Source organism: Bombina bombina, chromosome 4 (assembly GCF_027579735.1).
Source record: "Bombina bombina isolate aBomBom1 chromosome 4, aBomBom1.pri, whole genome shotgun sequence".
Taxonomy (NCBI): domain Eukaryota; kingdom Metazoa; phylum Chordata; class Amphibia; order Anura; family Bombinatoridae; genus Bombina; species Bombina bombina.
The window spans coordinates 310,383,604-310,396,072 of NC_069502.1; the positions used below are offsets into that span (position 1 = coordinate 310,383,604).

At 34.9% G+C, this 12,469-nt stretch overlaps 1 long non-coding RNA gene across 1 annotated transcript in view; it reads right to left on the reverse strand.

Moving 5' to 3' along the window:
• Positions 1-447: 447 nt before the first annotated feature.
• The window catches only part of LOC128656231 (uncharacterized), a 106,072-nt gene continuing 94,050 nt past the window's right edge, over positions 448-12,469 (reverse strand). The window contains exon 3 of the long non-coding RNA XR_008401984.1: positions 448-564. This is a non-coding gene — a long non-coding RNA (uncharacterized LOC128656231). The remainder of the gene's footprint in view (positions 565-12,469) is intronic.

Below are 12,469 nucleotides of genomic sequence, written 5' to 3' on the forward strand. Positions count from 1 at the left end.
TGTGCACAATATTAACGAGTCAATTGCAGCCCTATATTAAGACTGGTGAGACGTATAAAACCTCTGAGACATTACCAAACTCAGTAACCGGTTTAATCATAAGAGCATGTGCATCAGCTATGCTAGGTCTGGCACAACCCCAACCATAAACAAATTAGCTAAAGTTGTGTGTTTAGTGCGGAAAACATCATAATTATACCGGGCTAATAAAATAACATAAAGACAGAGTGTGAATGAATTCACTACTCTCCCCTGACGTGTTTCGCCCGATAGGGCTTTATCAAAGGCAGCGAGCCGCCGCATCTCTGGGGATATATATCCTGTGAACCGGAAGTCCCACCCTAGCTCCGTTCTAATAGGTTATGAGAACGTTAATAGAAAATCTATGATAGGCATCTGTAAGGACCAATGACAGGTCGTTAAATTCGTAATTTCAAGTAAGCCTACCTGTATCTTATTGAGGATCAGGCTACTTGAGGATTATTGGTATTGAAATCATTTGAGCGAAATCGCCATTTATGCTTCAATCCTTACCGCGATCTCATAGCTGTAGGTAACTGTTTTCTGAAAATAAAAAGTTGCACAAAACACTTAAAACATACATCACATAGAACAATCACACTCATATTAACACTGTCTAATAAAAATTATTAAAAAAAATATTGCCCAAAAAAGTTATAAGCGCTCATCTCGGTGGTTAAAAAAAAAAAAAAAGGCAAATAGCTTTAACATTTAAATTTCTAAAGATGTATTTGTATATATATGTATATGTTTATATATGTGTACATATACAAGAATGTATTTATATGTGTGTACATATATGTATTTACAGTCATATATACACATATGAAAACATTAATATATATGTACACATATATAGACATTAGTGCATTAGAGCCCTTTCCCATGAAGTAGATGAAAGCATGTTAAAACATACTGTATGTATGCAATATTCATATTTAATAAAGATTTTAACTATGTATTTGCTGTAAATATTTAACATTTGCTAATGAGAATATGCTATGTTTGAGCAATGAGTTTTTTTTTTTCAATATTTATTTTTTCTCCCATAACTTCTATGGGGAATGCGAAATTGCGATGGTGTTTGCACGATCTCAGGTGTTTTTTCCGCTTTTTTTTCTTCAGTGGTTTCTTTTGGAGGGGGGGGGGGCACATGCTCATGCACTTGAAAACGTAAGACTTTTGCGCTATTTGGGTTAACGCTAGAGCAAAATAAGTTTTTGGGAACTTGTAATACGAATGCAATATGACTAGCGCAAAAAGCTTAACTCTAGTGGAGTTTTCACAACCGTGGGGGGAAAATATACCGCTCCACTTGTAATCTAGCCCAAAGTATGCTATGATTTTGTTATTTATTGTTCTAGTGTTACAAAAATATCTCAAAGGTGCAATTATTAAAGGATTACTTTCTGTTATAATTTTTAAGCTAAACAACTAACATATTAAAGTTAATAAACATTAATTAAAACCTACTCACCTATATTTTCTCCAAAACGAAGTTTCATAACGTTCTAAAAGTTATATCTTTTATTCGCCGATGATGTCACGTTATCCTGCCCACTATTTTCAACACTGCATGTTCAAAATACTTAAACCAATAACTTTGTGTTTAAAGCGCCATTTTGAAACCTAGGTATTGTAAACGGATTGGTACAGAGCAAAGGATACCCACGGAGTGGGTTTGGAAAACAATTAAATTTGCAGACAAGATTTCTGATGTACGGTAGAAATATGTTAATGAAATGCTATTGATAAAAAGCGTATTTGGGGTAGTTAGTTAGTAACAGGCTTAGAAAATATTTACTTACAGTGGCCCTTTAATACCCAATTAAAAACATTTGGAGAGGGGTTTGTTCCCTCAGACCCCAGTTCCTAAACTCATATATATTAGTCCTATGGAGATGCTCTGCATATGAGATCTGTAGTATGAGTGATTTTATATGGATTAGATACACTGTCTGCATGTTAGTGATGTGCATAGGGATGTCAATAGGAAAGTGCATTAAAGGGACAGTCTACTACCACATTTGTATTGTTTAAAAATATAGATAATCCCTTTATTACCCATTCCACAGTTTTGCATAACCAACACAGTTATAATAATATACTTTTTACCTCTGTGATAACCTTGTATCTAAGCCTCTGCAGGCTGCCACCTTCTTTCAGTTCTTTTGACAGACTTGTATTTAGCCAATCAGTGCTGACTAGTGGCATGAACTAGTGCATTCAAAATGCACTGAGATGTAAGAGACGGCCTTTAAGGGCTTAGAAATTAGCATATGAGCCTACCTAGGTTTAGCATTCAACAAAGAATACCAAGAGAACAAAGCACATTTGATGATAAAAGAAAATGATAAAGTTGTTTAAAATTTCATGCCCTATCTGAATCATGAAAGTTTAATTTTTACTAGACTGTCTCTTTAAGATTTAGTCACGATGTGTACAGAGAAATAAACTAGGAGCAATCAGCAAACCCCAGTGCAAACTATTTTTTTATAGTAAGGGTGTGAAGCCCTAGATGTTCTGTCAGCCACTTGAAATATTAACGTTTGTAATATGAGAATGATAAAATCTATTTCAGTGGCATGTAATGAGCTAATTTTGTTCTAGCTGACACTGAGCTTGAAGACATTTAAATCAACACATTCATTCAGAAAGGGAGAGCAAATAAAGCTCTGAAGTCATGATAATGAGTGTCACTTGTATAAAGAATCCTAAAAGACAAGTCTAGAGCATGCATCCAAATAATGATTATAAACTGCCTAAATATAATACTTTTAGCGACAGAAATACATTTTGCTATTTGTATTCTTCTTTGGTAATTGATCCTGTAGCTGACATTACAATAGTACATTATTTACATTTACTCGACTTACTGCTGTCTCTGCCTTGTATCAACAAGACAGCAGCACATTTACTTGTTGTAAAGAAAATGAACATGATTATACACACATTGCTATGTTTGTTCTTGAAGTATTTCTTAATGCTATGAAAACCATTTGCGTTACTAATAAAAATAGGAATGAGAGGGTGAAGCGAATTTGTTACCAGCCTAGAAATGCGGTTAATACGCACAGGTTTATTCGTTTATTATTAAAAAATAAATGACGGTCTAGAAGTATAAAATAAAATGCAATAGCTAAAGGATTAGACTTTCTTTCACGTCAAAAAGTAAAAAAAATATATTGCCTTTTTCTTAGGAAATGAACTGCTTTTTCACAGTTTGCTAAGACGTTGCTCCAACCAGTCAAGCTTTACATATTTCTATGCTATTCTAAACCCTAAATAATGGACAGATAAGTAAGCTTTAGTGAATCACTTTCATAGAATAACATAGAGACTGGTAAAGTTAGAGAGCTGGAGAGCACAGCAAGGCTGGATAGACCTCTTTATGAAGTTAACAAATGTAACAAACTAGCCCTGAGTATGCATCCCAAATTCAGACATTGCATTGCAGCCATTTCCTTGCTTTATATCAGGGTCATCCCTATATATGGAGGTCTAGTAACTAATGGAAGACTGGACAGGGGTTACAACATTTGGTAAAAAATGCAAATGCTTAAAGGGACAGTCTAGTCAAAATGAAACTTTCATAACTCAGATAGGGCATGCAATTTTAAACAACTTTCCAGTTTACTTTTATCATCAAATTTGCTTTGTTCTGTTCTAAGCCCTTGCATTGTGACATGTGTTCACAGCTAGACAGTGCTAGATTATTTGTGCCATATAGATAACATTGTGCTCACTCCCGTAGAGTTTTCTATGAGTCAGCACTGATAGGCTAAGATGCAACTCTGTCAAAAGAACTATAGAGATAAGGGGGCAGTCTGTAGAAGCTTAGATACAAGGTAATCACAGAAGTAAAACATATATTAATATAACAGTGTTAGTTATGCAAAACTAGGGATTGGGTAATAAATGGATTATCTATCTTTTAAAACAATAAACATTTTCAAGTAGACTGTCCCTTTAAGTACCTAAAAAGGTGCTTGAATTGCTTCATCAGTAACAAGTGATACTGAGGGCCAAACGTGGCCCACAGTCTGCCGTTTGGGTAGCTCTGCTTTGTGCTAAAGCTTGTAGATAATTGTGCATGAAGCATTTTCTCACATTGTCCAGTGGAATACAATAGCTAAAATACTGTTTATATTTAAGTTGTGTATTGTAGCCACAGAGTTTTTACATAGCAACAACTCTAATGTTACACTGTGCATCTTGCATGAGAGTAAACTCCAGCCTCACAAAACTGCATAAGCAGCCATATTAAACTATTAAAGGGGCATGAAACCCATACTTCATGATTCAAATGCAGTATACAGTTTAAAAAAAAATTCCAATGTATGTCTATAATCAAATTTGTCTTGTTCTTTGGTATCCTTTGTTGAAGAGCATACCTAGGTATCACTTTGTTTAGTCTGTCAGCAAGCAGGGCAACTGCACTCTGTATATTATTCACAATGTAATACTAAAGATACATTTAAGTAGAAGGCTCTATTTTGTGGATTTTTTTAATGCAAAACTAACATTTTTAAATTCCATAAACATTTAGATTAGTGATTGTTTAATTTATACTAGATTTTAAGGAAACCTAGACATTTTTTGAGCTTCGATATCCCCTGTTTTTAAATTACATTAAATGACATTAAATAATGTGTGTTTTCAGCTCAAGTGATAGGGCTACATTTAGCCACCAATCAGCAAGCCCCACCCAGGTGCTGCTATTTAAAATAAAGATACCAAGAGAACAAAAAAAATTGATAATAGGAGTAAATTGGAAAGTTGATTAAAATTGCATGCTCTATCTGAGTCATGAAAGAAAAAATGTGGGTTTCATATCCCTTTAACTTGTATTCTTAGCAAATTATTCTAATATTCTTAAAATAGTTTTGGAGATTTGATTTCCCATTGTATAATCATTTTCACAATGCAGTTAATGTAACAGAGTTTATTATCCATTAATAAACTTATATCGGATAATACCATCGGCATATAAATAATGTCAAGGTGATTATCTTGCTACTGCAATGAAAATAAATAAGCTGGAGTGATTTTAACATGTTTCTTATTGTGGTTCTGTATAATAAATAGTCACAAGGTTGTTAATTTATTACTTTAATGAATGCAATGATCCCTGACTTCCTGATGTGCACTAATCAAATGCACCGCACAACAAATTAGTTTACAGAGAAAATGCTAAATTATTTAGCTCAACCAGCTGAAAACTTTAAAGAGGTATAAAAGTGCAAGAAAAAAAAATGCTCTAATGTTTTAAATCATTTTGTTACTACACCATTGTTGGTATATAATGGTTTTTAACCCCGGCAAAGCTGTTTAACACACAATATACTAACGAGACTTAGCTGCACATATCTGGTGAACCAATAATAAGAAGGATGTATGTGCAACCAATCACCAATGAGCTCCTAGTTGTGCACTGCTGATCCTAAGCCTACTTCTGCTTTTCAACAAAGAATACCAAAGGAACAAAATACATTTGATAATAGAAGTAAAATAAAAGACTTTTCAAAATTGCATGTTCTCTCTAAACCAGACATGAAACCCAATTTTTGTCTTCCATGATTCAGATAGATCATTAAATTTTCTAACTTTCCAATTTACTTACATTATCAGATGTTTCATTCTCTTGGTACCCTTTGTTGCAGGAACACCAATGCACTATAGGTAGCTAGCTGACCACATTGGGTGAGCCAATGACAAGAGGCATAGATGTGCAGCCACCAATCAGCAGCTATTTCCCAGTATTGCATTTCTGCTCCTGAGCCTACCAAGATATGCTTCGCAACAAAGGATACAAAGAAAATTAAGAAAATTAAATATAAGTTAATTGTAAGTTGTTTAAAAATTGCATGCTCCATCTGATTGATGAGTTTAGTTTTAACGGTACAGTTCCTTTAAGAATAAATATAATTTTCAGAGGCCTTGATCACAATCTTTTGGGAGCAGCATTGTAGTCTCTTTTTTGAGTCGTAAAGGCTACTTTTTGATTTGGAATATCCCACAGTCGCAAATAGGTTTCCAGATCTTTGATAAAAGCCTTATTTTCCCTATGCAGCCAAAAAGCGATCACAATACTTTTATTAGTCACTTTTCAACTGCTTTTTGAGACCGTTTTTGTCTTTTCAAATTCAATACCTCTAGGCACTTGATACGTCCTTAAAAGGTAATTCCAAACAGTCTATTAGCTTACACATATGTTAAACACTATGAAATGGTCCATGGAGACATACTAGAAGTATATTAATAGCATACATTCATTAATGTTCTATTCATCCCTATTGGAGAGGCTGTATACAGGATACAGGGCACACATTTACATATTTATAGGGACATATACAGTACATATGTATATGTGTTGACTCACTCGCACTATCAAGATTGTCACTAGCATTATTGACATTTGGAAAATTTCTTAGTCATGACTTTTATAGTTAACTATTGCAATTTGTTTCCACGCACACCACTGCTATCCCATCTAAAAGTATCTTTTAGGTTTCCAGGACAGGCAGACTGTGCACTGTTTGTCTATTGCTATATGGTCACTGTGCAACAACTATTATTTTAAACAATATTTATTTTTATTGTTTGTTAAAGGACCATTTCCATTGTGGCGTGAACTGAAAACAAGCTACAAGTTTCTATGCAAAAGATTTATAATATCTTTTTTACTGGATTGTAACATTCTTTAAACTGTAACTAATGACTCCTTCGCCACCTTGCTATCTTCCTGAAGAGACCCTTAAACAAAATTGCACCTTTGTCAACCGTTTCTTATAGGTAGTGCGCATATATGCAATCTACGTACAAGCACGGTCATGGGATTGCCTTTCAAAGTGCTTGTGCCTACATTACTTAATTTGTAACTTGGAACAGGTATTTGTGACTCTGAGTTCCATGGTTTGAAATAGTTAACTATGAAATAGTTAACTATGAAATTTGCAACTAAGTAACCTCCTTTAAATACTATATATTTTTTTTTTTCCCAAAATATTTTTTATTTTCAACAAAAGTGTACAAACAGCAGTATGAACTAAGCGTACTACATATACAGGTTACATGTACATCAATGAGTAAGTATCAATTCACAAGTATTAATGTCATAACAAAAATGGCTTAGCAATGCGGATTCCGGCTCTCCTCAACACACAAAGAGGAACCAGCTGGAGCCGGATACCCTAGCACAAATGGGGGGGGGGAGGTGAGAAAAAAAAAAAGGGGGGGGAATGAGGGAGGGGGACGTCTTAAGGGACGTATTCACCATAGTATATAAGGATCACTTCTGCTATGAAAGGGAATGGGTCAGAAAGAGAGTGAGGGCCTTGTTTCCTTCTCTCAGGTAAGAGCTTTCTATTTATGCCTCAAAGCTCGGGAGCCAATGGGTATTAAATCTGTCCTTCCAATCTGACCAGATTAATTCAAAAAAGTCTAACTTGTCTCTAGTGTAGTAAATGTTTTTTTCCATTGAGTAAATGTAGGCCATCAGGGTAACCACGTCCGACTAAGCGGGGGGACTGGTTCTTTTCCAAGCCCTAGCTATTGAAAGCTTAACAGCAGAGAATAGATAGATGCATAGTGTACCCTGGTGTCTAGGTAGTTTGTGTGTACCTAAATGGAAAAGGGCCACCCCAGGGGTCTTGAGGATGTGTATTCCCATGCTTGCTAATGTAGTGAAGCTTTGATTCCATAGCGATTGGAGTTAAATACTATATTTTAATAAGACCAGTACTGGTAGGGACAATCACAACAGCGCAAGTGAGACATACAATTAAATATTAAAAATAAAATTGAATAACAAATCATTTGTAGATGTTGGTGTCCTGAAGTGACTATGAGGCCTATTTATTAAAGGTCTTGCGGACCTGATCCGACAGTGCGGATCAAGTCTGCAAGACCTCGCTGAATGCGGAGAGCAATACGCTCTCCGTATTCAGCATTGCACCAGCAGCTCACAAGAGCTTCTGGTGCAACGCCGCCCCCTGCAGACTCGCGGCCAATGGGCCGCCAGCAGGGGGGTGTCAATCAACCCTGCTTAGAGCAGGCGGACAGGGTTATGGAGCAGTGGTCTTTAGACTGCTGCTCCATAACTTGTGTTTCTGGCGAGTCTGAAGACTTGCCAGAAACACGGGCCAACAAACTCCATACAGAGTTTGATAAATGGGCCTCTATATGTTCATCTCACTAAGATACCTATGGCATTCCTATGGATACTGAGTGTCGAGGATGTATTGTGATGAAAATAGGTGGAGGTCAAACATACATAGCTTCTTTGCAGAGTTAACAAAGGAGTTACATGACTAGAGCTATCTTTTAACCTAGCGAGGTGTTATTATGCTATTGAATGTGTGAGTTTCAGGAGACCTCCCAGTATCTATTTTGGAAAGAGGTACTTAACACACAAAAAGTCCTTTTATGGTTGAAAATGCTTTCGCTGCGATGGGCTATTAAAAAATCACTCAAGAAACTCAGCTCCCAATGTGGTTGGAAAGCAAAAAATGTTTTCGGGAGCAAACCGAGGATAGATTGTGAATGTTGCCATAATCCTTATAAGTCTGAAGAAGCATGGATCAAGTATAGCTTATGCAGGGTTGCTCTACATTTCATTGACAGAAGTTTATAGCTTCTTTATTGCTGAAGCTTAATTCTGTCCTACTCAATCTTGTAAAGCTGAAAGTTAGATTTTTTTAATTCTTGGTTATCTGCGGAAAGTAAAACAAATTATTTGCACATATTTGTGCACAATTTACGAGAATTTACTTCAAATAGAACTACAAGCATTCAAATATAATATATGGTGTTTATGAAAATAAACAACAAATATAGCACTCTGAAGATTTTTAGGACACATTTAACAAAATCCACCACAAACGCTGATAATTTTCCTATCCTATTTTATTCATCTCATTCACTAAAGCTAATTTAACCACTCTGTCCATTGTTTAGTGAATTGATGATAGAAATGTATGAAGTTGAGAAGTCTGATAAGTTCAGTGAAGCTGGATAGAGTGAAAACACAACAGGTATATTGGAGATTATAATTTTATCGGGATTGAAGGTATTTTAAATTTGTATGCTCTATCTAAACCAGGAACGTTTAATTTCCCCTTTGTCAGGCAGTGGACAATTTGCCTAATAAAGGTTCTTAATTGCTTGTAATCCAAAAACTACAACTTTGCCATTACAATATGTCATCTTTGCTCTTCTTGTCTTCTGTTTCTAAATGAATATTGCTTTACATCTATTCAGATACTGTTGATCAGTTCAGAACACTACCTACATTTTCAGATGTTGGACCCCAGGTTTAGTAACTGTCAATTCTATTTTTTAAATATTTTATCATGCTGATAGATTTCTTCTTGTTTTTCACAATTGCATACAATTATACACAATGATGTACGATGCCTATGAGCATTTGACATATAACTTGCAATAAGTGCTAATAAAACTTATTACAGAGGAAAAGTCAATAATAGTCAAATGCAAACAACATTTACATGAAGAACTAACCATTTTATATATTAAAGTATTTAACACATTAACTACTCAGTTTTATTATTATATTAAGATAATCTAACTCTAGTATGTCCATTTGCAGTACTATGTCACAATATTGGCGGTCGCATATTTAAAAATGTAACTGATGCAGTCATTTGTCATTTTTAAACCATTGAAAGAATTGCACATGTGTAAATATTTGAAAACTCCTTTACTTTACCTTAAAGGGACAATAAAATAAAAATGAAAAATGTATGATTCAAATAGAGCATGTAATTTTATGTAATTGTATGTAATTTGTTGGAATTTGTTTTTAGCTCCCAATCTGGAAATTACCCGTACAATCATTGGACAAAAAGAGCTTTAAAGATCACAATCCTCCCAATCTAAATTTTTGCACAAGAACATGGACAAATAAAATTCAACACAAAAAGGGTGTTTCTAAAGTTCAAAACTGGAATTTATGGCATGTTAGAATTATTCCAAATAATCTTGGAATACTGGAAAGTATCGTATGCATGTGTAATACACTCTTAAATGTTCACAGACTCCATTTTAGATGTCTATTTCAAGATATATATTGTAGATCCACTACACCTATTTTCAATAATATTGTATAGTCCCTCTGTAGTGAGCAGGACATTAACCTATGTATATTTATTTAATAGATATAAATGTGATGTCTCGAACAGCTAATGAGATCTGTAGGAAAAGCTTAAAAAACAGAAATCATGACCACGACATATAGAAAAGGAGTTAAGCAATTGTGCTCTTAAAATCTTTGTTTTTATTTTACACTCACGTTTTTGTGATTCTAAGTTACAGTAATTTATTCTTCATAAATGAGACTTCTTTCAGAAATTAGGTATTTGTGACCAGGAAATAAAAGAGTTTGCTGTTCCATCTTGTTTATTTGAAACAGAAATCGTTTGCACAGGTTTTTACAGTAAACTTGCGTAATATAATTGTGAGTTTGAAAAACCATGATTTATAGTTTGTAGATCCCTGCACCGTCATCTTTTTATAGTAGAAAAGATTTGGCAAAGACAATCTTAGACAATATTCTAGTTCCTTCAAAAAATATGTATTTACTGGGATGTATTCCAGTTTCTCAGAAGCAACATATGAGGTTTTCAAATTAAAATTAATTTAAAAACTCTCCAAAACCAGTTATTTTGTTTTCTAATGACTTCTAATTGATTTTTCACGATCAATTCTACAGCAGTATTCCAACCCATTAAAAAAAAGTATTTGTGAACATATTCCCATGGAATCTTACGGCTAGATTACGAGTTGTGCGTTAGGGTAAAAAAGCAGCGTCAAGAGGTCCTAACGCTGCTTTTTTTATGCCCTCTGGTATTACGAGTCTTGCAGGTTTAGGGTGACCGCACACTTCTTTGGTCTTACCGCAAACCGATTTACGTAAACTTTGTAAAGTCTTTTTTCTATGGGACTTCCATAGCGCCGGCATTACGAGTCTGTCCTGGGAGGCCAAAAAGTGAGCTGTACACCCTACCCTGTCAAGAGTCCTAACGCATTTAAAAGTCAGAGTTTTATGGTACAACGCCGTAGCATAAAACTCATAACTAAAGTGCTAAAAAGTACACTAACACCCATAAACTACCTATTAACCCCTAAACCGAGGCCCTCCCGCATCGCAAATACTAAAATAAAAATTTTAACCCCTAATCTGCCGCTCCGGACACCGCCGCCACCTACATTATATTTATGAACCCCTAATCTGCTGCCCCCAACATCGCCGACACATACATTATAATTATTAACCCCTAATCTGCCCCCCCGAATGTCACCGCCACCTACCTACACTTATTAACCCCTAATCTGCTGCACCCAACGTCACCGACACTATAATAAACATATTAACCCCTAAACCGCCGCACTCCCGCCTCGCAAACATTAGTTAAATATTATTAACCCCTAATCTGCCGTCCCTAACATCACCTTCCTACATTTATTAACCCCTAATCTGCTGCCCCCAACGTCGCCGCCACTATATTAAAGTTATTAACCCCTAAACCTAAGTCTAACCATAAACCTAACACCCACTAACTTAAATATAATTTAAATAAATCTAAATAAATATTCCTATCATTAACTAAATAATTCCTATTTAAAAATAAATACTTACCTATAAAATAAACCCTAAACTAGCTACAATATAAATAATAGTTACATTGTAGCTAATTTAGGATTTATTTTAATTTTACAGGCAAGTTTGTATTTATTTTAATAAGGTAGAATAGTTATTAAATAGTTATTAACTATTTAATAACTACCTAGCTAAAATAAATACAAATTGACCTGTAAAATAAAACCTAACCCATGTTACACTAACACCTAACACTACACTACAATTAAATACATTAACTAAATGAAATGCAATTACCTAAATTAAATTAAATTAGCTAAAGTACAAAAACAAACAAACACTAAATTACAGAAAATAATAAACAAATTACAGAAATTTAAACTAATTACACCTAATCTAATAGCCCTATTAAAATAAAAAAGCCCCCCCAAATAAAAAAAACCCTAGCCTAAAATTAAGGTAGAAAATTAAGGTAGAAAAAATCCTATTGGATGATGCAATCAGCCAATAGGATTGAAGTTCAATATCCTGTTGGCTGATCCAATCAGCCAATAGGATTGAGCTTGCATTCTATTGGCTGTTTCAATCAGTTTTTTCTACCTTAGTTCCGATTGGCTGATAGAATTCTATCAGCCAATCGGAATCTAAGGGACGCCATCTTGGATGATGTCACTTAAAGGTACCTTCATTCTGTTTTAGTCGTCGGATGAAGAGGATGCTCAGCATTGAATGTCTTGAAGATGGACCCGATCCGTGCCGGATAGATGAAGATAGAAGATGCCGTCTAGATGAAGACTTCTGTCTGGAGGACCACTTCTGCCCGGCATG